This window comes from Megascapheus bottae, chromosome 11 (assembly GCF_031878675.1).
Source record: "Megascapheus bottae isolate mThoBot1 chromosome 11, mThoBot2.hap1, whole genome shotgun sequence".
Lineage (NCBI taxonomy): Eukaryota > Metazoa > Chordata > Mammalia > Rodentia > Geomyidae > Megascapheus > Megascapheus bottae.
The window spans coordinates 58921211-58931202 of record NC_143519.1 but is presented as its reverse complement, the minus strand read 5'-3'; positions in this window follow the sequence as shown (position 1 = coordinate 58931202).

Here is a 9992-nt window from a genome sequence, read left to right as displayed (position 1 = left end):
TAGGGTATGGTGTTGAGAAGATGGTACCTTACCCATTATTTCTTAGCTTCAGATGCTACCAACTTTGCCCTGTTGCTTGGTGCTCAGAGAGCCCTCCTCCAATCCAGGGCCTAGGAGAGACCTAGACCACAAGACCATAACCGCAAACATTAAACACAGCTTCCCTGGGTTAATAAACAAGACTAGGTTGGCCCAGCGAACTCTGGGTGCTCTGGCCCAGAGCCATTTGTGAGCACAGGTATCTCTGAGCTAGCCAGACTCAGGACTCTCAGGAGACAGAGACTTGGACTAGAAACAATGGGGCCCAAGGATTCTGGCAGATTTTAAAGCTCTGGAGGGGGAAGGGAAAAGAAAACCCTCTTCTACTGAGGGAAGCTGAGTGATGGGGGAGGGAATGCAGAGAGGTCATAAAGCTACACGTTATAGGCAATTGAACAGCTATAAATTTTTAAAATTCAATTTACATTCTTTTATTTTTCTTACTGATTATAGAAAGATGATATGCAGAGGGATTATGTCAACAGTCAGGTCATGTGTATATTGATGTTGAAACAGTGGCATCCATTTCCTCACTATCTCCCAGTTTTTTCCTCTATCCCCACCCACAAGTTTTTGGTTTTTGCCAGTCCGGAGGCTTGCCCTCAGGGTCTGAGCTTTGTCCCTGAGCCTCTCTGTGCTCAAGGCTAGTATTCTACACTTGAGCCACAGCATCACTTCCAGCTTTTCCTGAATTGTTATTGGAGATAAGAGTTCACAGACTTTCTTGCCAGTGATGGCTTTGAATCATGATCCTCAGATCTCAGCCTCCTGAGAAGCCAGGATTATAGTTTAGAACCACTGGTGCCCAGCTCCCACCTACAAGTTTTAGAGATTATTTTCAATATAATATCCAGAGAATACCACTGCTGCATTTCTCCCACCATTCCTCCCCTCATTCTTCCAAGGATATAGAATGAGAACACCGGATGAAAAGAAAGGGGATTAAGAAATGTGAGAGGCCAGTAGTTCACGCCTGTTATCTCAGCTGCACAGGAGACTGAGGACTGCAGTTCCAAGTCTGCTCAAGCTGGAAAACCTTTCAGTTTCTAACATCCAATTAAACACTGGAAAATTGGAAGTAGCATTATGACTCAAAGTGGTGGGATGCCTGCCTTGAATGAAAAGCTTAGACAGAGGGCCCAGGCCTTGAGGTCAAGCATGCAGACATACGAGAAAAAAAGAGAGAAAGAGGAAAGGAAAAAAAAAAACAGCCTCTTGTCTCTTTTTTCCTGGTGATCAGTTTGCTATTATTTTTTATCAAATCTTTGTGTGTGGTGTGTGCGTGTGTGTGTGTGTGTGTGTGTGTGTGTGCCTCCATATGTGCATATGTTCATGACTGTGTGTGTTCATACTAGGGTTTTAAGCAGAGCCTTATGCTCTCCCTTAACTATTTCTACTTGAAGCAGAAAACTTATAAGCCAAAGCTCCAATTCTGTCTTTTTTTCTGGAAGACTGGAGATAAGGTTCTCTTGGATTTGATTGCCCAGGCTGGCTCTGGATCTTGATTCTCACATCTCAGCTTCCTGTGTAGCTAAATTACAGGCGTGAGCCACCTTGTGCTGGACTAATTGAAAGTCCTTGTTATCTTCTTGGTTAACGAGAGGAAGAACCATATGGGCCCAGGTTTGAAATCAGAAACCCAGTCTGAAACTGTCTGCACCATTATTGTACCTGAAACTGGGACTTTAGACTCCAGCCATCAAATCAAGGAGTCCTACCTACAATAGGTCCAGCCACTCTCCTAGAGAAGCCAAATAAAGTGATATGGTGAAATGTGGGTAAAGGATATTTAGTTTATAGCAGGCTTAGGAAGATAGCACTACTTCTTCAGCTGTCTTCAGAGGTACAGATATGGATTTTAGGTTAAATAGGGAGGCTTAGGGGAAGGCAGGGAGAAGAGCTTGCATACAAAAAATAGTCCCAAATCCCACGGTGGCCTGGTTGACCACTAGTGAGCTCAGACATTGTCCCTAGAAGAATTCCAAAGAAGTTGTTATCACTTGATTACAGGAACAAAACAGGGACCAAATTATCTCCTGAGATTTGGGCCATTGGTTTTCAGCTGCTAAGACGCATCTTAAGACTGTTGTTTGTTTCCACACAGGATGCTTCTCAGGGAGTCTTTATTTCCTCCTGGTGTCCAAAGGTGATTGTGAAAGAATGCAGCACAGAATAGTTCAGATCCAGATAGGAGGCCATTCAGTGAATTCACAAAGCCTGGCAAAAACATCTAAAAGGTCGCATCTTACATACCAAGATCTGCTTTGGATCTAGTAAATCTGTTCCCTGTTCACTTGGATTTAGAGTTTGTGACTGAGTGGCACTGGGGACAACTGAGAGCACATGGAGGCTAGGACAGCTATTGGCCCACAGGCTCTGGAACAGAGAGGGACAGCAGCCACCACATCCAATCCCAAGAATCACACACATGCTCCCTGCAGTGTCTCTAGAACCTTCCAAAGACAGACCTTCAATACCTAGCATTTTGCCCTATGCTAAGGGGGTCCCCCTCTACTTTGGGCAAAGAAAACACAGCACCTGAGCACCGCACAGGGATCTGCCAGACCCACACACAGCTGACCTCTGCCGCCTGTCACTACCCTCCTCTCCATCATCCTTTTAGAGAGCATTTATAAAAATTTTTATTGCTTTTATAAAGCTGAGATACAAAGGTGTTAAGTTGCAAAAGTAGCTAGGATTATAGGCAAGACACATAGTACTTGTCTTGCTCTCTCCCTATTTATGATTTTGCTAATACTGAGGCTTGAACTCAGGCCTTTGTCATTGTTCTTTTGCTTTATCTTTCAAGGGGAGTGTGCTTTAGTACTTGTGCCACAGTTCTACGTGTGGTTTTATGTCGTTGATTACATATAAGTCTCATGGACTGGTGTTTCTACCTGGATTGGCTTCCAACCACAATCCTCAGATCTCAGCCCCCTGTGTAGTTAGGATTATTGATCCCTGGCACCTGGGAGAGCAAATATTGTCAGTGTAGCATGGATGAGCAGAAGGGAGAGCACCTCTTTCTCCCCTGGGCTGTTGTGTGGCCACCCCAGGAAGGTAGGCTAATGTGTGGTGTTCACCCGATGCCAGGGCAGCGCACTGCCCTGACTGCAGAAGCAGGGGGGCTTCTAGACAGTACATTTTGGCTACTGCACGTGGGATTAGGTACTTCTGGCATGAAGAAGGTGGTGGCCCTGGCTGACGTTGCACACACAGTGGGGCTCATGAGGAACATCCCAGAGGATGATCCCACCCCAGTGTCCTCAGTGTTCAGGGGACACCCCACAAGAGGGTGTGCAGCAACACAAACCCATAGCTCAATCAAGAGCCTGGTCAGGAAGCCACAGAGACAGGACTTCAGAGAAGCAAAGCTGTGAGTGCCTATGTGGCAGTGCCCCGTGGGTTGGAACTTCCCTCCTCTGAGCCTCAGTTTCCAAATGTCCAATATGGATTTCCCAGTTGCCACACTGTAGTCTTTCTGAGGAAAACTACACGAGGTAGTCATTGTTAAAACTTCAGACAGCCAGGTCGTTGTGTCTCTTGCCACTAATCCTAGCTACTCAGGAGGCTGAGATATGACGACTGTGATTGAAAGCTGGTACTGAGTTAGTGAGACTCTTATCTCCAAGAAACAACCAAAAATCTACAAGTGGATTTGTGGCTCTAGGCACAAAGAACAAAACTTGAACCAAAAAAAGTATAAGTTTAATGCCCGCGCCCTGAGTTCAAGTCCCAGGACAGTCTCACAGGCAAATACAAACACACACACACACACACACACACACACACACCCCAAAACATAACAAAAATTAAATAAAGCACAACACTCCCCACTGCTATAATTGCCTACCACCAGTCCTCCTGCTATCCAGCTCCTCTGACTTTGGCCTCTCTCCAACCCCAATACCTGTGACAGGAGCTCCCATTCCAACTGCCAACTTTGGCTCTTTGCAGCTGTCCAGACAGGCAAGACCATGGAAGACGAGTAACATAAGAAGATTGTGTTAACAGCACAGTAATCAAAGTATGTCTAGTTCTTGGAATTAGCACATGAATCAAATCTTATTCTATCAATTGCATGCATTCTATGCAATTTTGTGTGAATAAACTGGTGGTTTGTGGTGCCTCTGTGCGAGAGTGTGTGTGTGTGTGTGTGTGTGTGTGTGTGTGTGTGTGTGTGTGTGTGATGGTACTGGGTTTGAACTCACGGATTGCGTGCTGTTGCTTAGCTATTTTGTGCAAGGCTGATGCTCTAGCACTTAAGCACAGGTCTACTTTTGATTTTTTTTATGTGGTTTACTGCAGAAAAAAGTTTGATGGATTTCCCTGCCTTGATTGGCTTTGAACCTTGATCCTCTCAGCTCCACATACTAAGTAGCCAGGATTATAGGTGTCAGGTACTGGGGTTCAGATTTGGTCAGATGTTAGTAAATGCCAATCATGACTTTACCAAAGGCCAGTAGGAGTCTAAACGTGATACTTATGGGAAGGTTGTCTGAAAAGGACATTTCCAAGAAGTATTTGTGTGTGTATGTGTGCCTGGTGATGGGGATCAAACCTAAGACCCAGCACTTGCTAAGCAGAGGCTGTGTCAGTGTACCACTGGGAAGCCTAAGTGAATATTGAAGTTGTATGAACTTCAGCAAAAAGGTATTTTTTAACAGGCCCCACCGGAAGGTCACTCTGAACTAACTCTAAACCAGCAGAGATAGCAGTTTCAAAGAAAGTAATAAATTACAGCCTACTCCCAGTGATTTGAGGCCCCAGGGTAAAATAACCATCGAAACATCCTGTTATAACCATGGAGATACCCTGTCCAGCTGCCCTTCAGCTGCCCTGCAGCTCGGCACATATCCCCTAGCACTAGCCAATCAATTAATAATACATCAACCCTGTGAGCTAACCCTATAGAAACCGTGTACAACAGGAAGTCAGGACTCTCAATTCAGACCTGCTGTGTCAGTGTCGGTCTTGAGTCCAGGCTCGAGCTTGCAATAAGGACTCTTGTGCTCTTACATTGGATTCAGCTCCTTGGAGGAGACCCTGAAATCTGGACCGTGTCTTCAGAATGAACAATTCAATTTTCAACAGAATTAACTTAGGTTTGGTCTATAGTCTAGACAGTAGCCATAAACCTAGAGTATCTTGCTATCTAATAGCTTCACTTGTGTCTAAGTATACTGTGGAAATAGGAACAGCAGCTAACATAACGAGCACCTGCTCGAGCCAACAGTTTCAAGGGCCTTGCAAATGGAATAGGATCTGTTACTGTCAACTGTTTATAGGAGAATTAGGGGCCCAGTGAATTTGACTGAGAGAGGCCAGCAGGGAAGACTGAGATCAAACATGGCAGTCTAGTTCCAGATCACAGGCTATTAACCACCATCCTGGTTTACTTCTAGGTGTATTTTCAATTTTAAATTTTTGTGTGTGTTTGTGCTGGTACTGGATGAATGTATTTTCCTTTAGCTGTTTTTGCTCAATGCTGGTGCTGTACGACGTGAGTCACAGCTTTCCTATCTCCCTTTCATGGTTTATTGGCAGTCAGGCTGTCAGGGTCGTCTCTCCGGGCTGGCTATCCACTGTGGCCTTCATAGCTGAGCCCGCTGAGCAGCTGCCAGGAATCATGATATATTCTCGTGTCCCTCAGCTCAGTTCTTTGGGCTGCTGTATCAATTACTATTGTTGTCTTTTCACCTAACGAGAAACTTGTACAAAATTTAATTTTAAACAACAAATTTTCCCTCCTGAGTCCAGGTGCATCAGCTCCGGCGGGTTAGCGTTTCACATAGACATGGCCACGTCCAAGAACCACACTGCACACACAGTCCAGGAAATGGCACAGAAATGGCGTCAGGACACCCAGATCACAAAGATATGCATCTCTGAAGGGGAGGACCCCAAGTTCCTGAGGAACATGCGTGTTGCTAAGAAGCACAACAAGAAGGGCTTTAAGAAGATGAAGGCCAACGATGCCAAGGCCATGAGAACGTGGCCCAAGGCCATCAGACCCTGGAGAAGTCCAAAGCAACAAACACAAGTTCCACAGCAGGCTACCAGCAAGCTCCAGCAACTTGCCTACATCGCCCACCCCAAGCTTGGGAATCACATCCATTCCTACATTTCCAAAGGTCTTAGGCTCACCTGGCCCAAGGCCAGGGCCCAGGCCTTGGCTAGGGCACAATCCAAGGCCCAGACTCCAGCTGCAATGCCAGCTAAGGCCCAGGCCCCAGCTCCTAAGGGTGCTCAGGCCACAGCCTCCTAAGGGTGCGCTGACTTCAGCCTCTAAGCTGGAGGGCTCTGTGAAGGCCCCACAGAGAAGACCTTTGACTGCCAGTGTGATGACAGGTGAACTGCTGTGGCTCCCTGGCTGCCATCTAGAGGGTGGGGTGTGGCCTGTGTCAATTCTACCAATAAACCTGAGGCAGGAAGACAAAAGTAAATCAATGAATAAATAAATAAATAATGTTTTTTTGCCAGTCCTGGGGCTTGAACTTAGTGCCTGAGCACTGTCTCTGAGCTTCTTTTTACTCAAGGTTAGCTCTCTGCAACTTCCCAGCTTTTTGCATGTATGTGTGATACTGGGAATTCCAACCCAGGGCTTTACATGCTAGGCAAGCAATCTACAACTAAGCCACCTTCCCAGCCCACAATTTTAATTTTATACTGTAGTCCATGACAACAATTTAGAAATAAAAGTATGTTTTTTATTTAATTATGTCATTTAAGTTCCTTTCTGCAGTTAGCAACAGAAGACAAATTTAAACACACACACACACACACACACACACACACACACACACAATTTCTTAAGATACTTAGCAGAAATGGAGGAAGACATTTCTAGTGGAAATTTATGTGAAAAATTCAATAATATCATTTCTGATTTGCCTGTTTGATTCTCTTGGTTTTTGCTCCACAGCTGTCCATCATTATGATACCAAGTGAATAAGAAAAAATAGAGAAAGCTATTCCATTACTGGCGTGCTATTCAAGGTATTAGATTACTATGTTGGGTGTAAATCCTGAATTTGCTACTTTACTAATTTTTTGATATATCTAATTGTCCAAACTTCTAATTTCCCAGGAAAATAGAAGTAATGATAGCACTTGAATTATGAGGACTAAATGAATTTACTATTGAAGAGCTTCTAGGCAGTCCGATTTATTATGATTGGGCTCCATAAATGTTACTATTTTTAGAATTATCATGAATAACTCTCTAAAGTAGCTACCGAAGTATACTAATAACTTTGCTCTTCTATGATATTGAAAAGTCTATTTTCCTTTTTAAAATTTGTGTGTGCACGCGTGCATATGTATGTATGTGTGTGTGTGTGTGTGAGAGAGAGAGAGAGCAAAAGGGAGAGAGAAAGAGGGAGAGAGAGAGAAAGAGAAAGAGAGGGAGACAGAGAGAGAGAGAGGGAAGGAGAGAGAGGGGGAGAGCCCATACATGCGGGAATGTACCTGGGTATGTGTGCCCATTATGTGCTTGAACTCAGGGCCGGGGCACTGTCATGAGCTTTTTGGCTCTAGTGTAGTGTTCTACCAATTAATCCACTTCTTACCTTTTTGGGGATGTAACTAACTGGACATCTGAATCACATACATTCCTGACCAGGCAGTCTTTGAACTGTGATCCTCAAACCTTAGCCTTCTGAGTAGCTAGGATTACAGGCATGAGGCATTATCTCCCAGTTGAAACATCTTTGGAAAATCTTTTTTGCATTACATTTAATTAGTACATTATATTTAATTAGTGGTTTCAATTGAACATGTCACTTTCTGAGTGCAATGCATGTTGATCCATGCCACACTTTCAATCATTTTTCCCAATTTCTCCCAATCTTTTCCATTTCTCAAGTTACCTAGGTCCATTTTGATATAAAATTCCTCACCCTTCCTCTCTCTCTGGATCAATCTGATGTAGGGCATCTGAGCTGTTTCCTTAACATGGTTGTATAGTAATTAGTGCATCAATGAACATGGAGGTATATATATATATATATATATATATATATATAATTTTCATTGTATACTGACTTTCAGTCTTTTGGATAAATTCCCAAGAGGGTTACTGCTGGAACATAAGTAGTTCTAAATACCTATCTTACCTGAAAACTCTTTTTAAAATTTAAAGAGCTTGTAACATAGTGTACTGGAAATAAATTATTTTCACTATAGATAGACTATTAGAGGGAGAATGATGTAAATTATATGCATATTTTTCTAGCAGTACTTTTTTATTTTTCTGCTGGTCATGGGGTTTGAACTCTGGGCCTGGGCACTATCCCTTTGCTCTTCAGCTCAAGGCTATTTCCCTGGCCCTTGAGCTAGGGGCCACTTCCGGTTTTCCTAGTGGTTAAATTGGAGATAAGAGTCTCATGGTCTTTAGTACCCTGGCTGGCTTTGAACCCAGATCCTCAGATCTCATCCTCTTGTGTAGCTAGGATTACAGGAGTGAGCCACCACTCCTGGCTTTTTTGTAGCAATTCTGAAAAATGGATACACAGGGAAGAAAGAAAATGAGTTGAGAGAAGAAGGCCAGTAGTTGTGGAGACATACAATTGGTAAATTCATAAACTAGCCAATTCAAGATTATGATGTATGTACATATGTATACATGCATTGATGAGTTCATAGAAACATACACACTCTGAAGAGAGGTTACTATTACCAATATATAATTTATTTAATAAACATACAGAAAAGTTAAACTATGATGGGTATAAATATAGTGTGTTTCTCACTGAAAGACTTCTTCAAAGAATATATCTACAGCAAAGTCTGGACGATATATGTTCCATGTCTTTTCTTTATGTGGATTGTCCAGGTCAGCTCGTGTTAAATAAAGTCTAAGGACAGGAAAAAAAGTCATTACATTTTCTTTTAGAGCTTACAGTATGTGATTGTAGTTCTTAATGTACTATGCTATTTCTCTTCTTGTTTTTTTGCCCTTATGGTTTTTCTCATGTTGTTACTGTGTGTGACTTGTTACCTGGTATATTGTATACACATTTATTTGTTTATTTGAAACAGGGAAGGGAAGGGGGGAAAAGAGAGGACTGGGAGGTGGAGGAGGGGACAGAAGCATGAGAAGGGGTACAATTATATGAGAAGTAATGCACCTACTACCTGATGAATATAACTGTAATCCATCTTTACATTCTCCCGACATTAAAAAAAGAACAATAAAACCAAAACAGAAGAGTCATCCAATAGCACACCCTTGTTTACAAAGAGACTTGCTGGCTGCAACCAGGATTTAAGTCCTACTTGTCTTCACTTCTTAGCCCATTCTGCCTCTTTGGAATGACATAAAAGACCTTAATCTTCAGAAACAAATTGATCAGTCACAACGTGCCTGTTAGAGAATTACTGACACGCACTTTGAGCATATTATCTAAGTGTTTTGTAAAACTTTTTAAATTTCATTTGTCAGGTAGTAGGAGGTGCAGGTCTTCTCACACATTAATACACCTTCTCATGTGTTTCTCCCTGTTTCCCTCCACCCACCTCCTTCCAATCATGTTGTTTCCCCCCTTTCCCTACTTCAAATAAACAAACAAACATATATTCTAAGTGTTTATAATTGACAAAAGTTACCAAGGGCCTGGAGTTTGGCCTAGTGTAAGAGTGCTTGCCTAGCATGCATGAAGACCCAGGTTCAATGACTCAGTACCACATACATAGGAAAAGCTGACAGTGGTGCTGTGGATCAAGTGGTAGGACTCTAGCCTTGAGAAGGCCAAAGAACAGTGCAGAAGCCATGAGTTCAAGCCCTGGACTGTCACAATAATTACCAAGACATAATTAGGTGTATAATGAAACCTAGTAATTAAATAGTATCCTGGGGTTTTTTTTTGTATTTATCTTTGTTTTCATTAATGTCAGTAGTGGGGTTTCTACTCACGACCTTGAGTTCTCAATAAACTTTCTCTGCTCAAACT